General features: G+C 49.6%; 1 protein-coding gene across 1 annotated transcript in view; it reads right to left on the bottom strand.

Moving 5' to 3' along the window:
• Positions 1-699: 699 nt before the first annotated feature.
• Positions 700-14401, bottom strand: part of LOC115481820 (synaptonemal complex protein 1-like) — a 96397-nt gene continuing 82695 nt past the window's right edge. Inside the window, exon 5 of the mRNA XM_030221229.1 lies at positions 700-769. The gene's annotated coding sequence lies outside the window, so the exon portion shown is untranslated. The remainder of the gene's footprint in view (positions 770-14401) is intronic.

The raw sequence follows: 14401 nt of genomic DNA, 5'->3' as shown, positions 1-14401 counted from the left end.
GGACACAATCACAGAGATGAGGTCCATGATTGGCATGGCAGTACCTAGCTAGCTGCTCATCAGCTCTGCGGTTTGCTGCATCTCCCTGACCTAAGCCAACACTGTTAACTGAGTATGTGTGTGGTTGCTGGCGTCAGTGGTCTCAGGGAGATGCAGCAGACTGCGGAGCTAAACAGCAGCATTCTTTTCAGCATCAGTAGGCAGCCCCAGCACAGCTAGGACTTGTAGGAGGGGTGGACACTGCACAGCACAGCACACTGATCATTTTCGTTCTACTGTAAGTCATTTTCGTTAAGGGAAATTATAATTTTAGTTATTCTGTTCAGGTCTATAACCCCCTCCCCCCCTTTTACAAAGCTGCATTAGTGGCTGCTGGTTTGGTAATGCCGACACAGCCCATTCACTTTGAATGGGATGTGTTGGCATTACCACGTGGCTTTGTAAAAGGAGGTGGGGGGCGGGTACATTTTTTATTCTTATTTAATTTTCGTTCTGACAAAAAATGATATATTTCATTCTGGTTCTCAAGAACTAATGATATAAAATTGTCATTCTTATTATTATTCTCATTAACAAAAATATCCCTATGGCTAACCTATTAATTATGGTTCTCCATGAATAAACTTGAGCTATTACAGTTTGCAAAACTTACTTCTTCACGAAGCTTTTCTTCTATCAAGCTTCTCTCATTAATTTCTTTTTGATAGCTGTTGCTGGATTTTTCAGATTGCAATCTAATATTTTCCAATTTTGCCTTCAGTTGAGTCACCTTTAAAAAATCCAAATCAAATTACTATTACTATCACTGAAACTACCACAAGTACACTGAGGAATTATGTGATTACACATGGGCAACATTTCATACATACTTTATTAGAACAAGTATAATCATGATAAACTACATAATTCCCTAAATGCTCCTGCTAGTTGGGACTGCTGCTGTTTTTTTTATACCACTTGCCTCCCATGGCCACAAATCTAGGACCATTCTCCCTGAATCCAAACTAGTGTCTGGCACTTGTTTCTTTTATATACCCCTCCACACACCACCAGACAAGGGGTCCTTTTACTAAGGTGCGCTAAATGATAAGACACTCATTATATTCCTATGGGTGTCTTATCAATTAGCATGTGCATGCTATGGGCGTCAGTCTGTCTTATAGGCAGCCATGTGACTCTGCTACTTCCCCTACTCTTGCCACAAAGGTAAGATAACTTTAGGCTTGCTTCTGCATACTGCTTGCTCTCTCACCCTCATTGCTGTGGCTCAAAACTGCTTTTCTCTCTTCTCTCTAATTTCTTTCTGTTAATTTGGCAAAGTACTCTCCACCTCAACCCTCCCCAGTGGATGGATCTAGGATTGCCAACTTCCCGGTTTCAAATTGGACAGTTAGGTGGACCTACATAGTCTCTAGTCACAAATGCTGACCAGATATATGGAACTTCAGGAGTTTATCTTGTTGGGCAGACTGGATGGACCGTGCAGGTCTTTTTCTGCCGTCATCTACTATGTTACTATGTTAATGCTTTAAGGTTGTTGTTTTTTTTTTACTAAAGATTAGCTCGAGTTATCTGCAGTAGGGCCCATTTTGTTCCTTTGAGTTCTGCTGCAGATAACTCGAGCTAATCTTTAGTAAAAGACCCCCTAAGGGAGTGCCTAGATGTAGGTAGCAGGAATGCATGTAAAGCAAATGCTACATACCTGTAGAAGGTATTCTCCGAGGACAGCAGGCTGATTGTTCTCACTGATGGGTGACGTCCACGGCAGCCCCTCCAATCGGAAACTTCACTAGCAAAGTCCTTTGCTAGTCCTCGCGCGCCCGCGCGCACCGCGCATGCGCGGCCGTCTTCCCGCCCGAAACCGGCTCGAGCCGGCCAGTCCAGTATGTAGCAAGACAATACATTTAAGGGAAGACACAACTCCAAAGGGGAGGCGGGCGGGTTTGTGAGAACAATCAGCCTGCTGTCCTCGGAGAATACCTTCTACAGGTATGTAGCATTCGCTTTCTCCGAGGACAAGCAGGCTGCTTGTTCTCACTGATGGGGTATCCCTAGCCCCCAGGCTCACTCAAAACAACAACCATGGTCAATTGGGCCTCGCAACGGCGAGGACATAACTGAGATTGACCTAAAAAATTTACCAACTAACTGAGAGTGTAGCCTGGAACAGAACAAACAGGGCCCTCGGGGGGTGGAGTTGGATCCTAAAGCCCAAACAGGTTCTGAAGAACTGACTGCCCGAACCGACTGTCGCGTCGGGTATCCTGCTGCAGGCAGTAATGAGATGTGAATGTGTGGACAGATGACCACGTCGCAGCTTTGCAAATTTCTTCAATGGAGGCTGACTTCAAGTGGGCTACCGACGCAGCCATGGCTCTAACATTATGAGCCGTGACATGACCCTCAAGAGCCAGCCCCGCCTGGGCGTAAGTGAAGGAAATGCAATCTGCTAGCCAATTGGATATGGTGCGTTTTCCTACAGCCACTCCCCTCCTATTGGGATCAAAAGAAACAAACAATTGGGCGGACTGTCTGTGGGGCTGTGTCCGCTCCAAATAGAAGGCCAATGCTCTCTTGCAGTCCAATGTGTGCAGCTGACGTTCAGCAGGGCAGGAATGAGGACGGGGAAAGAATGTTGGCAAGACAATTGACTGGTTCAGATGGAACTCCGACACAACCTTTGGCAGGAACTTAGGGTGAGTGCGGAGGACTACTCTGTTATGATGAAATTTGGTGTAAGGGGCCTGGGCTACCAGGGCCTGAAGCTCACTGACTCTACGAGCTGAAGTAACTGCCACCAAGAAAATGACCTTCCAAGTCAAGTACTTCAGATGGCAGGAATTCAGTGGCTCGAAAGGAGGTTTCATCAGCTGGGTGAGAACGACATTGAGATCCCATGACACTGTAGGAGGCTTGACAGGGGGCTTTGACAAAAGCAAACCTCTCATGAAGCGAACAACTAAAGGCTGTCCTGAGATCGGCTTACCTTCCACACGGTAATGGTATGCACTGATTGCACTAAGGTGAACTCTTACAGAGTTGGTCTTGAGACCAGACTCAGACAAGTGCAGAAGGTATTCAAGCAGGGTCTGTGTAGGACAAGAGCGAGGATCTAGGGCCTTGCTGTCACACCAGACGGCAAACCTCCTCCAATGGAAGAAGTAACTTCTCTTAGTGGAATCTTTCCTGGAAGCAAGCAAGATGCGGGAGACACCCTCCGACAGACCCAAAGAGACAAAGTCTACGCCCTCAACATCCAGGCCGTGAGAGCCAGAGACTGGAGGTTGGGATGCAGAAGCGCCCCTTCGTCCTGTGTGATGAGGGTCGGAAAACACTCCAATCTCCACGGTTCTTCGGAGGACAACTCCAGAAGAAGAGGGAACCAGATCTGACGCGGCCAAAAAGGAGCAATCAGAATCATGGTGCCTCGGTCTTGCTTGAGTTTCAACAAAGTCTTCCCCACCAGAGGTATTGGAGGATAAGCATACAGCAGACCCTCCCCCCAGTCCAGGAGGAAGGCATCCGATGCCAGTCTGCCGTGGGCCTGAAGCCTGGAACAGAACTGAGGGACTTTGTGGTTCACTCGAGATGCGAAGAGATCTACCAAGGGGGTGCCCCACACCTGGAAGATCTGTCGTACAACCCGGGAATTGAGCGACCACTCGTGAGGTTGCATAATCCTGCTCAACCTGTCGGCCAGACTGTTGTTTACACCTGCCAGATATGTGGCTTGGAGCACCATGCCGCGGCGGCGAGCCCAGAGCCACATGCTGACGGCTTCCTGACACAGGGGGCGAGATCCGGTGCCCCCCTGCTTGTTGACATAGTACATGGCAACCTGGTTGTCTGTCTGAATTTGGATAATTTGGTGGGACAGCCGATCTCTGAAAGCCTTCAGAGCGTTCCAGATCGCTCGTAACTCCAGAAGATTGATCTGCAGACCGCGTTCCTGGAGGGACCAGCTTCCTTGGGTGTGAAGCCCATCGACATGAGCTCCCCATCCCAGGAGGGACGCATCCGTAGTCAGCACTTTTTGTGGCTGAGGAATTTGGAAGGGACGTCCCAGAGTCAAATTGGAGCGAATCGTCCACCAATACAGGGATTTGAGAAAACTCGTGGACAGGTGGATCACGTCCTCTAGACCCCCAGTGGCCTGATACCACTGGGAGGCTAGGGTCCATTGAGCAGATCTCATGTGAAGGCGGGCCATGGGAGTCACATGAACTGTGGAGGCCATGTGGCCCAGCAATCTCAACATCTGCCGAGCTGTGATCTGCTGGGACGCTCGCACCCGCGAGACGAGGGACAACAAGTTGTTGGCTCTCGTCTCTGGGAGATAGGCGCGAGCCGTCCGCGAATCCAGCAGAGCTCCTATGAATTCGAGTCTCTGCGCTGGGAGAAGGTGGGACTTTGGATAATTTATCACAAACCCCAATAGCTCCAGTAGGCGAATAGTCATCTGCATGGACTGCAGGGCTCCTGCCTCGGATGTGTTCTTTACCAGCCAATCGTCGAGATATGGGAACACGTGCACCCCCAGCCTGCGGAGTGCCGCTGCTACCACAGCTAGGCACTTTGTGAACACCCTGGGCGCAGAGGCGAGCCCAAAGGGTAGCACACAGTACTGGAAGTGGCGTGTGCCCAACTGAAATCGCAGATACTGTCTGTGAGCTGGCAGTATCGGGATGTGTGTGTAGGCATCCTTCAAGTCCAGAGAGCATAGCCAATCGTTTTGCTGAATCATGGGGAGAAGGGTGCCCAGGGAAAGCATCCTGAACTTTTCTTTTACGAGATATTTGTTCAGGGCCCTTAGGTCTAGGATGGGACGCATCCCCCCTGTTCTCTTTTCCACAAGGAAGTACCTGGAATAGAATCCCAGCCCTTCTTGCCCGGATGGCACGGGCTCGACCGCATTGGCGCTGAGAAGGGCGGAGAGTTCCTCTGCAAGTACCTTCTTGTGCTGGAAGCTGTAAGACTGAGCTCCCGGTGGACAATTTGGAGGTTTTGAGGTCAAATTGAGGGTGTATCCCTGCCGGACTATTTGCAGAACCCACTGATCGGAGGTTATGAGAGGCCACCTTTGGTGAAAAGCTTTCAACCTCCCTCCGACTGGCAGGTCGCCCGGCACTGACACTTGGATGTCGGCTATGCTCTGCTGGAGCCAGTCAAAAGCTCGCCCCTTGCTTTTGCTGGGGAGCCGCGGGGCCTTGCTGAGTCGCACGCTGCTGACGAGAGCGAGCGCGCTGGGGCTTAGCCTGGGCCGCAGGCTGTCGGGAAGGAGGATTGTACCTACGCTTGCCAGAAGAGTAGGGAACAGTCTTCCTTCCCCCGAAAAATCGTCTACCTGTAGAGGTAGAGGCTGAAGGCTGCCGGCGGGCGAATTTGTCGAATGCGGTGTCCCGCTGGTGGAGAGACTCTACCACCTGTTCGACTTTTTTCACCAAAAATGTTGTCCGCACGGCAAGGCGAGTCCGCAATCCGCTGCTGGAGTCTATTCTCCAGGTCGGCGGCACGCAGCCATGAGAGCCTGCGCATCACCACACCTTGAGCAGCGGCCCTGGACGCAACATCAAAAGTGTCATAAACTCCTCTGGCCAGGAATTTTCTGCACGCCTTCAGCTGCCTGACCACCTCCTGAAAAGGCTTGGCTTGCTCAGGGGGAAGAGCATCAACCAAGCCCGCCAACTGCCGCACATTGTTCCGCATGTGTATGCTCGTGTAGAGCTGGTAAGACTGGATCTTGGACACGAGCATAGAGGAATGGTAGGCCTTCCTCCCAAAGGAGTCTAAGGTTCTAGCGTCCTTGCCCGGGGGCGCCGAAGCATGTTCCCTAGAACTCTTAGCCTTCTTTAGGGCCAAATCCACAACTCCAGAGTCATGAGGCAACTGAGTGCGCATCAGCTCTGGGTCCCCATGGATCCGGTACTGGGACTCGATCTTCTTGGGAATGTGGGGATTACTTAGTGGTTTGGTCCAGTTCGCAAGCAATGTCTTTTTCAGGACATGGTGCAAGGGAACAGTGGACGCTTCCTTAGGTGGAGAAGGATAGTCCAGGAGCTCAAACATTTCAGCCCTGGGCTCGTCCTCCACAACCACCGGGAAGGGGATGGCCGTAGACATCTCCCGGACAAAGGAAGCAAAAGACAGACTCTCGGGAGGAGAAAGCTGTCTCTCAGGAGAGGGAGTGGGATCAGACGGAAGACCCTCAGACTCCTCGTCAGAGAAATATCTGGGATCTTCCTCTTCCTCCCATGAGGCCTCACCCTCGGTGTCAGACACAAGTTCACGGACCTGTGTCTGCAACCTCGCCCTGCTCGACTCGATGGAACCACGTCCACGATGGGGGCGTCGAGAGGTAGACTCCCTGGCCCGCATCGGCGAAGCTCCCTCCGCCGACGTAGTCGGGGAGCCTTCCTGGGAGGTGGCCGCGGTCGGCACCGCACGCGGTACCGACGCCGGGGACCTCAACCTGGACAATGGGCCAGCCGGCGCCATGCTCGACGGTACCGGAGGCGCAAGCACCGCCGGTACCGGAGGGGTAGGGCGCAACAGCTCTCCCAGAATCTCTGGGAGAACGGCCCGGAGGCTCTCGTTCAGAGTGGCTGCAGAAAAAGGCTGAGAGGTCGATGCAGGCGTCGACGTCAGAACCTGTTCCGGGCGAGGAGGCTGTTCCGGGCTGTCCAGAGTGGAGCGCATCGACACCTCTTGAACAGAGGGTGAGCGGTCCTCTCGGTGCCGATGCCTGCTGGGTGCTGAATCCCTCGGCGACCCAGAGCTCTCGGTGCCGACACGGGGAGGAGACCGGTGTCGATGCTTCTTCGATTTCTTCCGAAGCATGTCACCGGAGCTCCCCGGCACCGACGAGGACGTAGAATCCAGCCGTCGCTTCCTCGGGGCCGAGGCCGAAGGAGGTCGGTCTCGGGGGGGCTGTACCGCAGGAGCCCTCAGGGTAGGAGGAGACCCACCCGAAGGCTCACCGCCACCAGCAGGGGAATGGACAGCCCTCACCTGCACTCCTGACGATGCACCACCGTCCGACGACATCAGCAGACGAGGTCCCGGTACCACCGACGTCGATGCAGCTATCCGATGTCTCGGCGCCGATGCAGAGGCCCGATGCCTCGATGCACTCGATGCAGGGGCGGCCGAGGAAGATGGTCTGGACGCTGACGACGTCGATGCACTCGAAGATCCCGGTGCCGATGCCGACGAAGAGCCCGAGAACAACACGTTCCACTGGGCTAGTCTCGCTACCTGAGTCCGCCTTTGAAGCAGGGAACACAGACTGCAGTTCTGAGGGCGGTGCTCGGCCCCCAGACACTGAAGACACGACGAGTGTCGATCAGTGAGCGAGATAACCCGGGCGCACTGGGTGCACTTCTTGAAGCCGCTGGAAGGCTTCGATGTCATGGGCGGAAAAATCACGCCGGCGAAATCAAAATCCGAAATGACGGAAAAGAGCACCAAAAACTTTAGAGGGAGAAAATCTTGACCGAGGCCGAAAAGAGGCCTACCCCGACGACGAAAGAAAACTTACCGGGGCAAAAAGCTGGAAGTACGGGGAGGATTGACACGAAACCCGGTGGAGGGTTTCCGGAGCACTTCCCGACTCAAGAAAAAGCTTTCCGAAGAAAAAACACGCTCAAAACAATTTGGACGCGCGAGGTCGACTTTCCGGGGCTCGACACGGCGAAAATACGACCGTACCGAGTGCGGACAAAAGAAGACTGGCCGGCTCGAGCCGGTTTCGGGCGGGAAGACGGCCGCGCATGCGCGGTGCGCGCGGGCGCGCGAGGACTAGCAAAGGACTTTGCTAGTGAAGTTTCCGATTGGAGGGGCTGCCGTGGACGTCACCCATCAGTGAGAACAAGCAGCCTGCTTGTCCTCGGAGAAATACTAGTATTCTAATCATTTACATGCATATGTGAACACATATGTGAATGAGCAGTTTCCAGCTAAGTGGAATTCTCTAATTACATGCCCAGATGTGATGGCACATACTTTGTAGATGAGCATTCGCATGGGCAGAATTTGGCTAAAGCATGGGCGGGGCACATAAGGAGAAATCCTATCATATTACTTGCTAATTCTTTTTCCTTCAGTCCCTCCAGATCAGTCTGGAAGCATGGGCATATGCTTTCCTGCCAACATGGGCGTAAACTGGGAAGCGAGGGGGGCAATGCCCCCCCAAACGATGACTTAATCTTCTTGCCCGCAGCGGCGAACGGGCGGGCATAAAGGCAGCAGTAAGCAGCCAGGCTCGACTCCGTCCTTCGCTTCCTGCCCTCTCTCAGCATCCCGCCTGCCTGAAAGGAAATTACATCAGAGGAAGGCGGGACGCAGAGAGGGCAGGAAGCGAAGGACGGAGTGGAGCCTGGCTGCTTGCTGCTGCTTTTACGCCCGCCCGTTCGCCGCTGCAACTTCGGGAGTGGAGCGAGCCAGCCTATCTAGTCCACTGTAAGTAAGGAAGCCATTTGGTTAATCTTGATTTCCACTCCCCTGCACAGCCGTCGCCATTCACTCAAAACACAGGAAGCAAACCCATGAGCTGCTGCATTGTCGTTCTTGGTAGATGCTGCGAAGGGGGAGGGAGACGCTGGATAGAATGGGATGGAAAAAAAGAAACAGGATGGGTAGGGGAGAGAGGAGAATTGTTGGACAACAGGGATTGATGGAGGGGACAGGTTTTTTCCCTTCCTTCCTCCATATTAGCATATTCATTTGAATATATACATATGCAAATGAATATGCTAATATGCTCCACCCCATCTTTTGCCCCCCCCCAAATTAAACAGTCAAACTACGCCCATGCCTGCCAGAAAATGTAGACTGAGAGCCACTGATTAAGACATCAGCCCATTAATCAACCAAAAGGCTTCTGTCACTGACCAAAGACCTTGGGTTACTTCACCTAAACAATGAGTTCCCCAATCGCTGAGGTTGGCATCTATCATCACCACAATTCAGTCTGGCATCTCCAGACTCATTCCTCACCTTAGGTTCAACACTCAAAGCCACCATTTCCTTTCCTCCCCAAGGGGAAGACAAACCTCCAACTCCTGAAAATGAGGCAGCCACTGGAATAACAGCGCTCTCTGCATTAATGCACGCATGCTCTGGCCCACGGAACTAGGTCCAGGGTGGCTGCCATTGACCCCAAGATTTAAAGATAATCCTTGACCCCTGAATTATTTTAATTTTAAATGTTTATTACAATTTAAAAAAAAGGGATAAAGAAATTGCCAAAATAAGGCTACACAATACAAATAAAGTTACTCACCTGTAGCAGCAGGACACATATTCACACGTGTGTGACATCATCCAGTGGAGTCCAGCGCAGATGTGCTCCCCAGATTCTAAATCTAGAAGCTTCTGGATTCCTGACCACGCATGCGCTCACCTTCCCGCATATACAGACCATGCGGGTCCAAGGCAGTCTAGTACAATAGTTTAGAGAATACAGCTCCTAGAGGAGGAGGGTAGGTATATCAGAATGTGTCCTGCTGTCTTCAGAGAACACGATATGCTATACTATGGGTGACTTATATTCCGCAATATCTCCATTTGGATTCACTGTGGATTTCAATCAAGGAAAAGAAGCATTCTGATCAGGTGGAATTACATTACATAAAAAAGCAGAACAACATAGCAGACAGAAATCAGACCTAAATTAGTAGACAAAAAAAATCATACTTAAATAGTCAATACCAACAGCAGAAAACATATGAGCTTTCAGGCGTTTCCTAAATATGAAATAAGACAAAGTCAATCTTACAAAATTTGGCAGCCCGTTCCAAACCTTAGTGGCTAAATATTTGAAAGAAGAATCCAAATAATTTTTTAATGGAATCCCTCTGCAGCTTGGAACTGACATAATGAAGACTTGAGCCAATCGAAAGGACTTGCTAGATCTTAGTAAAAGACAATGATGTTATTCAAACCGCATTTTGGCCAGCAAAGGATTTAAAAACAAAACATGCAATCTTATAACATATTGTAAAGAGGTCTGCTTCCTCTGTTCTGGATTGGGGCTGGCAGCCCTGTTAGACTCCCAGGTTTCCAGCAAAGAACCAGACTGCCATATGGACTTAAGACCAAAGTGCTTTATTCTCAATTCAGTTCCACTCTCAAAATTGAAATGCAGTTCACAAACAGGGTTCAGGCCGAGTTCCAAACTCCAGCCAACATTCAGTTCCTTAACAGTTCAGGCTCCCTTCCTTTGCACTACCTTCCCCTCTCCCTCAGAAGGGCTCAGTCAAAGTTCAGCCTGCTGTTCTATACATCCCAATAATTCAACCGTTTCACAAACAGTCTCTTCAAAGGAAACCACTACTTAATGCCCCTATCCTCTTCACAGAACCCAGGAGGACCCTATACCAAACAGGGCTGGCAGCTTTCCTCCTACCTCACAGCACCACACCCCTGTGGCCTCTCACACTGCCTACATGTGCGGGACAGGGCTACATTTACAGTGTCAGGCTCAATGTGGCTTACAACGGACCACAGAGACAGACACCAATGCAGTAAAAAACCTACAAGAGATATTCGGGAAGAGTAGGAATGAACGGAAGGATTAGGATTTGAGCACTCTGCCTGTAATGCCCAACTCACTCAACCTATAAAGCATCAATGAGTGATCTATGGCATGAAAGGCTACTAATGGAGTGGAGTGGAGGACTAGCCTAGTGGTTAGGGCAGTGGACTTTGATCCTGGGGAACTGAGTTCAATTCCCACTGCAGCTCCTTGTGACTCTGGGCAAGTCACTTAACCGTCCATTGCCTCTGGTACAAAATAAGTACCTGAATATATGTAAACCGCTTTGAATGTAGTTGCAAAAACCTCAGAAAGGCGGTATATCAAGTCCCATTTCCCTTTCCCTAATATGTCGAACTACAGGAGCATCGCCTGCTCACCTCTACTCAAAATGTTTCTAATCTCTGTAGTCATAAGCAATAATAGAGATTTTGTGCTATGTAAAGGATGAGAGTCATGTTGAGAAGGGTGTAGCAAGTCACTGGAAAATATAACATCTTGTAATTGTTGGTAACTATAAACTCCATCAATTTTGCAAACCAGGGGATGCTCACTTCCAGTCTATAGTTATCAACTATTCTCAAATTAGTGTCAAATGATTTAGATATAGGAGTAAGTCAGGATACAGCAACTAGAGAGGGTAAAGCGAAGATTCTTACCTGTAGCAGGTATTCTCCGAGGACAGCAGGTTGATTGTTCTTACATGTGGGTCGACGTCCGCATCGGCCCAGTAATCGGCATTTTGCAAGCAAAATATAAAAAAAGGTTTGCCAGAGTCTTCTGGCGCACGTGCATGCGCGGACCAATTTCACGCCTGTCGCATGAGTGCGTTTCCTCAGTTAAATCAAAAAGCATAAAAAGAAGCAAAGAACAACTCCAAAGGGGAGGTGGGCAGGATTGTGAGAACAATCAGCCTGCTGTCCTCGGAGAATACCTGCTACAGGTAAGAATCTTCACTTTCTCCGAGGACAAGCAGGCTGCTTGTTCTCACATGTGGGGTATCCCTAGCAAACAGGCTCACTCAAAACAATGAACATTGGTCAATTGGGCCTCGCAACTTCGAGGACATAACTTAGATTGACCTGAAACCATAAACAACTAACTGAGAGTGCAGCCTGGAACACAACAAAAATGGGTCTAGGGGGGTGGAGTTGGATTCTAAACCCCAAACAGATTCTGCAGCACTGACTGCCCAAACCGACTGTCACATTGGGTATCCTGCTGAAGGCAGTAATGAGATGTGAATGTGTGGATTGATGACCACGTTGCAGCCTTGCATATCTCTTCAATGGAGGCTGACTTTAAGTGAACCACTGATGCAGCCATGGCTCTAACATTATGAGCCGTGACATGGCCCTCCAGAGTCAGGGCATAAGTGAAGGAAATGCAATCTGCTAGCCAATTTGTGATTGTGCGTTTTCCAATGGTGACTCCCCTCCTGTTGGGATCGAAAGAAACAAATAACTGGGCGAACTGTCTGAAGGGCTTTGTCTGCTCCACGTAAAAGGCCAATGCTCTCTTGCAGTCCAAGGTATGCAAACTGCTTTTGCCAGGGCGGGTATGAGGATGGGGAAAGAATGTTGGAAAGACAACTGACTGGTTCAGATGGAACTCTGACATCACCTTCGGCAGGAACTTAGGGTGCGTGCGGAGGACTACTCTGTTGTGATGAAGTTTGATATAAGGTGCATATACTACCAAGGCCTGAAGCTCACTGACCCTACGAGCTGAAGTAACAGCCACCAAGAAAATGACGTTCCAGGTCAAGTACTTCAGATGGCAGGTATTCAGTGGTTCAAAAGGAGCTTTCATCAGCTGGACTGTTTGTTACTGTCTCATCTCTTAGTATGGTAACACCTGCCACTCGGACCAAGCTCCAGAGGTGGCAAAAGGTGCCCGCAAAATCCAGGAAGGCAGCTGATGTGGCTGCCGCAGAGGCTTCTGTATGACTGTTCCATTTTTTGGTTTTGATATTTGTGTGGATTTATCTACTGTTTTCTGCTGGGTGGGGATTTCTCAGTGGATGTTTGCTTTTTTGGTTGGCTGTGGTTTTCTACAGACTGGTGATTGTGTGTCTGTTGAGCCTGGTTGTGGATATGGGTATTGTGGCAGGTAAATGGGAACTTATCATGGTCGTTTGTTTTGATTTGGAGTGAGTGTGTATGTGTGTGTGTGTGTGGGTGGGGGGAGTTGGTTTTGGGTAGGGTTACCATATTTGCCATGACAAAATAAAATGCAGCCACACCCTCCACCATGCTCCTACCCTGCTCCCATCCAGTCCCCCCTCACCACCATCACACCCCCGCACTGCAGTCACCTTGACCTGCCCCCCCCCCCCAAGAAAGCCACATTCTATAAGCCGTAAAAATACTGGTAAAGTTAACAGAAATGCATTTTCTTCCATACTCTGCTATAAAATAAAAAGATGTACATTTCCAAAAACAGCAAACATCCATGAGAATGTCCCCCTTTCCTTTCCCTTCTCTCCAATTCATGAGCAGCATATCCCCATCTCCTCTTCTCCCCATCCCCTTCTCCATATGCTCTATTTCCTCCTTGTCCCTCCCCCCATATATATCCCTTCCCCAATCTTTTTTCCAGTCTCCCTCCATCCACCTTTTTTTTACAGCTCACCACACACCTACACAATTTCATCCACATCCCCTCCCATACCTTATCACATCCTTATTTTTTTTTAATTTATTTATTGCATTTGTATCCCACATCCTGGTGGTCTAGTGGCCTCTTCGAGTCTTTGGGGCAGGAAAGAACCCCACTCTTTCCTGTCCGACGTTGCCATGGACCTGCTTACTGCCGGCACAGCTTAATGATGAGTGGAATTCCTTGGAAAAAGCATTGAAGGTCTCCATTTCAGTGCCATTTAAAGAAAATGCCGTTAAAATTATGTACAGATGGTATCTCACGTCTGCCCGCCTTCAACACATTTCTCCTGGTACTTCCGCTTTATGTTGGCAGGGTTGTGGGGAAGCTGGCACTATGGGATATATTTGGTGGATTTGCGTGAAGGCCTGGGCATGTTGCAAGGCGGTTCAACATAGACTTCAGCAATGGCTGGCTTGCCCAATTCCGTGGTCCCTTGTGTTTTGTTTCCTAAAAAAGCTCCTGCACTTAAGCAACCTCAAGCTCTTTTGGTGCGTCACACTACGCATACTGCCAGGGTCCCCTTGGCTACACATTGGAAGCAGTAGACTGTTCCACCCTTGGTGAAACTTCTTAATAAGCTTTGGTATATTTGCGACATAGAGCATCTTTTAGCTGCCCACATTCATCCTTTACATAAGTGGGAAGACACTTGTGAACCTTTTCTGAGAAATTGTTCAGCCTGATTGTAGGACCTGTAGTTTAATGTGTATTCCTCTTTTCCTGGACTTTCTGATGTTGGATCTGGGGTTGGGTGGAAGGGTGGGAGTGGGGTTCCTTTTACAAAACTTGAAAATGTTCAAAAGTTCTACTGTTTATACATTTGTTGCCTGGGACACGGGTCATTCCTTTATTTTCAATTACCATGTGGTTCTCTTGTTGCTGTGGTACCTCTTTGTTTGCTGTTTCCTACTGGCTATTTTGTACAAACTCCTGCATTTTGGTTTTCTAAAAATTAAACTAAAATAAAAAAAAAGCTTCAAGAATGTGCCATGCCCCCAACAGGAATGAGTGAGTGTCTTCCTGCCAGCTGTGAGAGCGCAGGACCCGCAATAGCATACTACAAAAAGGTGACAACTCCAAGGGGAGATGAGAGGGTATATGAGAATATATGGCCTGCTGTCCTTAGAGAATACCTTCTACAGTTAAGTATCTTCAATTTCTCCAAGGACAAGCAGGCCAATAATTCTCACATATGGGAATCCC

Source organism: Microcaecilia unicolor, chromosome 12 (genome assembly GCF_901765095.1).
Source record: "Microcaecilia unicolor chromosome 12, aMicUni1.1, whole genome shotgun sequence".
NCBI classification, from domain to species: Eukaryota; Metazoa; Chordata; class Amphibia; order Gymnophiona; family Siphonopidae; genus Microcaecilia; species Microcaecilia unicolor.
Note: the sequence above shows the minus strand (reverse complement) of the source record. Positions and strands in the feature narration are given on the sequence as shown.